This window comes from Vespa crabro, chromosome 3 (assembly GCF_910589235.1).
Source record: "Vespa crabro chromosome 3, iyVesCrab1.2, whole genome shotgun sequence".
NCBI lineage: Eukaryota > Metazoa > Arthropoda > Insecta > Hymenoptera > Vespidae > Vespa > Vespa crabro.
The window spans coordinates 9,540,162-9,548,296 of NC_060957.1; the positions used below are offsets into that span (position 1 = coordinate 9,540,162).

General features: G+C 33.2%; 1 long non-coding RNA gene across 2 annotated transcripts; it reads left to right on the forward strand.

Moving 5' to 3' along the window:
- The first annotated feature begins 3,684 nt into the window (after nt 1–3,684).
- LOC124423112 lies at nt 3,685–7,143 on the forward strand. 2 transcript variants are annotated; one of them, XR_006942014.1, is made up of 2 exons: nt 3,685–6,074; nt 6,731–7,143. It is a non-coding gene; the product is annotated as an uncharacterized LOC124423112 (long non-coding RNA). The 2 variants fall into 2 exon arrangements; XR_006942013.1 differs by lacking the exon at nt 3,685–6,074 and adding an exon at nt 6,107–6,498.
- The last annotated feature ends 992 nt before the right edge of the window (nt 7,144–8,135 follow it).

Below are 8,135 nucleotides of genomic sequence, written 5' to 3' on the forward strand. Positions count from 1 at the left end.
TTGATAGTTTCCCGTTTAATACTTACTTTATGATCGGTATTTATTGGATCAATATTTTTTAATCCTTAACACATTACGGTGTTTTTACATAATTTTTTCTTTCTTTTATTTATTTATTTTATTTTTCTTTTTTCGGTCAATGTTCATAATAAAAAATGACCACACGTAATGTGATTGACGCAAAATCAGAAGCTCAATCATTCATATAGATCAAATGCACCGACAAATTTATTTTACGAAATGTTTACGAAGTGTTAATTAATAAAAAATATCCGACGATTTAATTTATTTATACCGATCAAAATATTTATAGGTAGATCGCACCGATCATTTATTTTACGAAATATTTATACCGTTAATTAATAAAAAAGAAAATAAAGAAAAAAAAAAAAAACGGAACGCGAATAAGCAGAGAGTGGAAGAAAAAAAAAGTATATTATTTACATTCGTAATTGCTCGATTTCTTCTTCTTTTTTCCTTTGTTTGTTTGCCTTTTTATTATATTTCTCTCACTCGATTTCACCGACACAAATTCGATTGAATTCATTGTTAAATTATTCGATTTCTTTTACCTTAGTTAGTTATCCTTTTTCTTTTTCTTTTCAAACAGGTACATTACGAATAAGAAAAATCATTTTGCGTGTCTGCATTATCATTGTCGTTGCTTATAAGAGTTAACGAAGTCGACGTTTATCATTCGACGGGTTCAATTTGTTTGATTTAATCGAACGAGCGCAAGTAAGTAAGGCCTCCTGGGGATTTGTTGAGTCGTGCTTTTTTATCTCGATGATGATGATAATGATGTGATGATTATTATTATTATTATTATTATTATTATTATTATTATTATTATTATTATTATTATTATTATTATTATTATCATTACTATTATTACTGTTATTTATTATTATTATTATTATTATTATTATTATTATTATTATAATTATTATTATTATCATTATTATTATTATTATTATTATTATTATTATTATTATTATTATTATTATTATTATTATTATTTATTATTATTATTATCATAACGCGTAAGCATCGACGATAGTTCGATATTGTTTCTGGTACGTAGTCTCGTTCGAGAAGAGGGTGGAAAACGGTTGGTGAGAGGCAAATGGGTAAACTTCGTGCTGTAAACCAAACACGAAACAACGCTGTTGTGTCATATGCATCTATATATATGTACATATATATATGCATATATATATATGTGTGTGTGTGTATGTATGTACACACATATATATATATATATATATATAGATAGATAGATAGATAGGTATATACAAACAATACAAAGGCTTCAACGATATGTAGGTCGCAAATGTATGTGCAACGCGAAAGAATGAATACGGTAGCTTGAATATTTTTCGTGTTTATATAGTTCTGCGAATGTACCTTTCGGTTAAACGTATGAAAATCGATTAATAACATCATAAAACGTTACTGCGTAATAAACTTTACGTAAATTGATACGATCCAATTAAAAGGCAGTTATTTGGATATACGGATCGGCTGATCCAATGACAATTTTAATTCAAACAATACTTTTTTCCTTTTTAATTTTTTTTCCTTTCTCATTGTTTTTTTTCTTTCTTTTTTTTTTTTCCTTTTTTTTTTCTCCCAATAAAACCTTTGCTCTATGATAACGACTCCTCGTATCTTTTTCTTCCTTTATTGTTATTTTTATTTTTCCTCTATATTTTTATTTGCATTCTCAATCACATCGAATTATAGAGACCATTAATGAAAAAAATTAAGATAATAATGATTTAACGGTTTAACATTTTTTTATTCAAGATGTTAACAATGATTGGATCAACATGTACGTAACGCATATAAAAATGTACGTATATACGTTAAAAATTTTCACTAACATAAAACGAACTCTCGAGATCACTTTGATTTGATTTCTATGAGAAATTCGTGTTTTTCAAAAGTGTCTCGTATATATGCAAATACGTACATATATATATATATATTGTACATACGTATGTATATATGTTTGTGAGTATTTGTATACATGCGTACCTATCTACGTATCAACGTTATGTGCATCCGCGTATGTTACATTCATATGCGCTTAGAAACTAGAAATAGTACACATAGAATCCGTTATATATCGAGCGTAATAGTATTCGAAAAGACTAATAGATGAAAAAGTGGAACGCGAATGGTAGGAGAAACGAAGCAGCAATGGCGTTATGCGTCATTGGATCGAGCGTTAAATCGTTATACAGAGGGGAAGGGAGGGGAGTAAAAAGAGAGAGAAAGAGAGAGAGAAAGAGAGAGAGAGAGAGAGAAAGAGAGAAACCAGCAAGAATCTTTTCATTTCGCGACTCTCGACTCCGGTAACGCGACCGTTTATTCTACAGGTTTCGCAAAGTGGAACAGGAACATCGACCGGGGGCTCTAGTCGAGATTTTTCTCTTCTCGTTCCTTTTTTCTTCATTTTTTTCATTCTTCCTCTTTCTCTTCCTCCTCCTTCTCTCTCTCTCTCTCTCTCTCTCTCTCTTCTCTTCTCATTTTTCTCTTTTTCTTTTATTTCTCTTGCACGTGATAGTCTCTCTCTCTATCTCTCTCTCTCTCTCTCTCTCTCTTTATGTCTTACAGTTCATGGTTTTCCTTCTCTCTTTTTCGTTTTGTCTCGACACAAAAAATGGCGTCTAGAATTTGGTATACCCAACCATTTTGACGTCCTTCGATCATTGTCCTTCGGAAAAAAAAAGGAAGATGAAAAATGAAGAAAGAGAGTGAGAGGAAGAGATAGAGAGATAGAGAGAGAGAGAGAGAGAGAGGAAAAGAGGGATTGAGAGAGATTAGATGAATCTTTTTGAATCTATCTCTAACTCTCTCCAGCCTACCCTATCCCACCTTATTCTATTCTACCCCATCCTCCCTCTCTCTTTCTCTAGTTCTTTTTACTTTTCTTTTTCTTTTTTCTTTCTCTTTTTTCTTTTTCTTTCTTTTTTTTTTTCTTCTTTTTCATTATAGACCATACATACATATATTGTACATAGCTAAGAGTAAAGCGAGAATGGTAAGAGTATTTCCCGAGGGAAGTTTAGATAGGAGATTACGATGCAGTTATCTTCCTTTAATCCGGATCTCTCTTTTCCCACTTCCACCATCCTTCTTCGCATTTTAACAGTACTCTTCTTATCGTCTCGTTTCTCTCTTTCTCTTTCTTTCTCTCTTTCTCTTCCTTGCTATTTCTCTCTCTCTCTCTCTCTCTCTCTCTCTATCCTCTTTCTTTTGCTTTCTCTTTCGCTTTCTCTTTCTCTCTTTCGCTCTCTCTTTCTCTCTTTCGCTCTGTCGCTAGCCACCCACGCGAACACGACCTACGTTGGCCTCTAGCTCTTCATTACCACGATATCTCGTGGGAACCATCCGTGCTTGTTAAGTCCTCACGAGCATAGCATTGTCCGAGAGTCGGGATCAGAATTTTCCAATTAAGTTATGAAATCCACGCGTAACAGTCAGCTCGCGCAAAGACTGCCCAAAGAGGGTAAGCTTGTTCTCTAACGTTACCTTTCACTGGGAAATGAAAAATCGAAGGACGAACTTTGCTTTTTTCTTTTTCTTTTTTTTAATTTTCATTTTCTCTCTCTCTCTCTCTCTCTCTCTTTCCTTTTTTTCTCTCCTTTTCTTCTCTTTTCTTTTCTCTTTATTTCCATGGCTTCGACGGATTCGTTATTAACTTTCTATAATTCAATACTTCTTTTCTTTTTTTTTTGCTCTCTCCTTTTTTTTTGTTCGTATATATAAAACGTCAAACTTATGATATTATTTATATTTAGAGAATGCTATTAATTTTGTGAAGATGAAATGAAATAAGATTAAAGAAATAAAAAAAGGAATACAAATTGTGTGCGTGCGTGCGTGAGTATAACTTTAAAGTTGCATGACGTTGCTGAGGATTGAGAAAAAAGATTTTATTTTATTTATGAAATTTATTTCTAAATATATCTGCACATATATATATATATATATATATGTATAAGATATATATATATATATATATATATATATACACATGATATATAAATGTGACCTTAAAATTACGTGAGATCAACGAGGTATAACGGAGAAAAAAATCAAGATTTTATTTTACCCATACAATTTATTTCTATAAACGTATCTACGTAGAAATCTATATAGAAATATATAAAAGCAACTTTAAAATGGCGTGACATTAATGAGATTTAAGAAAAAAATATTCAAATTTTATTCCATCCGTCAAATTTACTTTCGTTATTAATTATGTTTATTAGCAGTATTGTTTTTATTAACAATCAATAGTAGCTATTGAAAGTTATATATTGCATCTTATTTCTTTTTTTCTTTTTTTTTTTTATTTACCTTTTACTTCTTTCTTTCTTTCTTTTTTTTTCTATTTTGTTTCGTTTTGTTTTTTTTGTTTTTTTCACAAATAATATATCAACAAAACTTAAATTATCACGATCCTATTCTATATCTACTTTCATTCTTTTTCTTTTTTCATTTATATTTTTCTTTTCTATTGCATGTAGACGAATAGGATACGATCGATCATTCGTATCTAGATATGTCGATAACAGAAGAAACTTTGCAATTCTTCGTACGTTTAAAGTTAATTCACAATAGTACGGATAAATCGAATTTGAGGGTGGCCCAACTACCGAGAAACTTTGTCCGTAGAACGCGATTAGAGATATTCATTCGGATGTATGTATGAATATATCTACAAATATCATAGCGCATTTTAACCTAATCGTGTGTTCCGCGAGGGCGTTATACGAATACCGAGCGTGAGTACCGACAATACCGAGATACTACGAGGATTCTCTTACTATGTACATGAAACACCATATGTACATATATATATATATACATATACAAATATACATATATATATAAATACATACATATATATATATATATATATATATATATGCATATGAATCTGGATATACACACGTGCGAGCTAAGGATAAGTGAAAATTCCTGTGCTGATGAGAAGAATAAAATAAAATGAAATAAAGGATCGGGATAATAATTTAAATTGACTCTCTCTCTCTCTCCCTCTCTCTCTTTCTCTCTTTCTCTATCTCTCTCTTACACGATGAAAAAATTTTATAAAAAACTCGTGCGTTCGTAGGCCCGCAATTCTTTTTCCTTTCTTTTTCTTTTTTCTTTCAACAAACGATCCTACGTTAAAAAGCATACGAGTTAATATTCATCGATATCTTATCGTAATCATATCGAAAATGATAAATAGAGATAATAAGAACAAAGAAAACAAAAGAGAGAGAGAGAGAGAGAGAGAGAGAGAGAGAGAGAAAATTACCAACAAAATGTCATACTAGCATCGCTTAAATGAATAAAATGTAAGTCTTAAGAAAGTCGTCCAAGTTCGATGGTTCCCCACCGAGATGAGTCTATTAATGTTTATCCCCTCTCCCCTTTCTCATTCCCTCTCTCTCTTTCTCTCTTTTTCTCTCTATCTCTCTTCTATTATCCTCTTCTTTCATCCGTCCTTTGTTTTCTCCTTTTTTTTTTTTTTTTTTTTTTTTTTTTTTTAATTAAGAGAAGAGAATGGGCCGGCACTCGCCAAGAGATGGCGATCTCGATCTGACGAAAGCCGTTTCGCGATTGGTCTAAGATACTTGGCCAAAATCACTCGCGCTATTCGTTGTCTTTCCTCATCGTGGAGCTCGAGAACCGATCAGCTTTCCTTCTCCTCTCTCTCTCTCTCTCTCTCTCTTTTCGAACCCTCTAAGGTATCTAAACATAGCTTGATCAGTTACATTCGTTTACTCTCTTTTCTCTCCCTCCGTAAATTTTCGCATCTCTTCTTCATTTTCTTTCTCTCTCTCTCTCTCTCTGTCTCTCTCTCTTTCTCTCTTTCTCTTTCTGTCGACTCCTCCTCCTTCTCTTTTTCCTTCTCCTCCCTCTTCTTCCCTTTCTCTACCTTTTTCACGTCGTACGGACAAGGAGATACGGAGGAGAAGCTTACGTACTCTTCGTTCTCGCGTATCGTCGCGATCGTTCGTAGATCATCCAATCTTCCAACGACTTTCAAAGTACATATATACATATATATATATATATATATATATATTTATACATATACATATATATATATACATATATACATACTTATGTACGTATACGTATAGTACGGTATTATCACAGTCCGCGCTTATAATATACGGGAAACGAAAAAAAAAAAAAACAAAAAAAGAAAAAAAAAACAAAAAATAAGAAAAGAAATAAATAGGACAAAAATTTCGTCCTACTTCCTTAATCTTGTCTCTCGAGAAAGTGTACGTTTTGTAAGAGGAAAAAGAGATAGAGAGAGAGAGAGAGAGAGAGGAAGAAGAGTTAAGGAAAAGAGTAGAAAAGGTGGAGAAGAGAGAAAGAGAGAAAGAGAGAGAGAGAGAGAGAAAGAGAAGGAGGAGGGAAATAAGTGGAGGAAGTGAAAGAGGACGAAGAACGTGGAAGAAGGTACGTTGGGTGCCAGTGTCTCGAGTGCGAGGAACAGCCAGTGGAAACAATCTGATATATATATACATATACATATATATATATATATATATATATATGTATATACATATATCTTTCTTACTCTGTTACTCTCGTTCTGTCTCTCTTTCTCTCTTTCTTTCTCACGCTTTCTTATTCTTTCTTACTCTTTCTTACTCGGATTCTCTTTGTCTTCGTCTCTCTGTGATCTAAGGCGTCGTCGCCTGGAAGACGGGCTAAGATACTCTGCTAGGGTGTTCCTGCCGCTTGTTGACCGAGTGTCTTCAAGCTGGAGCTGGCAAAGAGGGCTTTCGGTTTGAGGGGGTGAGTAGCACTTCTTCTTTTTTTTTCTTCTTATACTTATTCTTCTTCCTCCTCCTCCTCCTCTTTTTTTTCTTCTTCGTCCCCTTCCTCTTATTCTCCTTTTTCCTTCCTTCTCTATCTACAACTCTTCAGACTTTTCTCTCTCTCTCTCTCTGTTTCTCTCTCTTTCTCTTTCACTTTTTTCTCTACAATGATCGCATTTCTGTCTTATACGAGGTACTTATCTTTGGGAAGTATCTTTCTATGTATGTGTGTATGTGAAAGATGGAGAGAGAGAGAGAGGGAGAGAGAGAGAGAGAGAGAGAGAAAGAGACTCTTTGATGCTTCACGATCTTGTTTCCTTCTCTTCTCCGCTTACTCTCACCTCCTTGTCTCTCTAATATCGACAAGATCCGATCGAAACGAGTGAGATTTCTCGTGCACTTTTTCCCGAGTGGCACGGATGCTGCCCACGAGATGGGTATCTTCTTTCGTGTTCGCTCAGGTCAAGAATATATAGTATATATATATATATATATATATATGCACGTATGTATTTATGTACGTATATTTTTTTGTCTTTATATTTCTTATGTTTACCTTGATCTTTTTCTCATCGTTTATTTGTCCATGTTCTTGTAAACATTTGTATTTATTTCATATGTTCATTTGATCAGGCGATATTTTTTTTTTTTTTTTTTTACATCCACATACATACGTAGATACACAGTTATATGTATTTATTTACAATTCGACGAAATCTGCTCTACAGTTATATGTATATATATATGTATATTTTATACAGTTATATCTACAGTTATATCTATATACATATATATATTTTAGTTTTTCCTATGATGCAACGAGTGACCGATTTAAAGAGGCGACCTCGATTTTCCCATGCGCACCTGTTTCAGTCCACGCTTTAGTATCTCTCTTTGTTTCTCTCTCTCTTTCTCTGTCTCTCTCTCTCTCTCTCTCTCTCTCTCTCTCTGTCTCTCTTTATCTCTCTTATTTGTCGATGAAACATTTACACGAGCGAAATTTACAACGATTCACGTCTGCTATACATACATACGTACCTATATCGTTTTATTTATCTTTCATGGAAAATGGCTAATTAGCTTGCACTGGGAAATTGAAAAACAAAGGTAGAAAGGGGGCCACTCGTCGATATCGTTTCGTTCATGTCCCAAAGAAAAATATCGCGTACTATCGTAAATCGAAATGTCCATCTCGAAATGTAGAAGTATTCGATAAAGGTTTTCGTTAAAGAGAATCGACGATGTCGTGAAAACGACAGGGACGTGAACAGG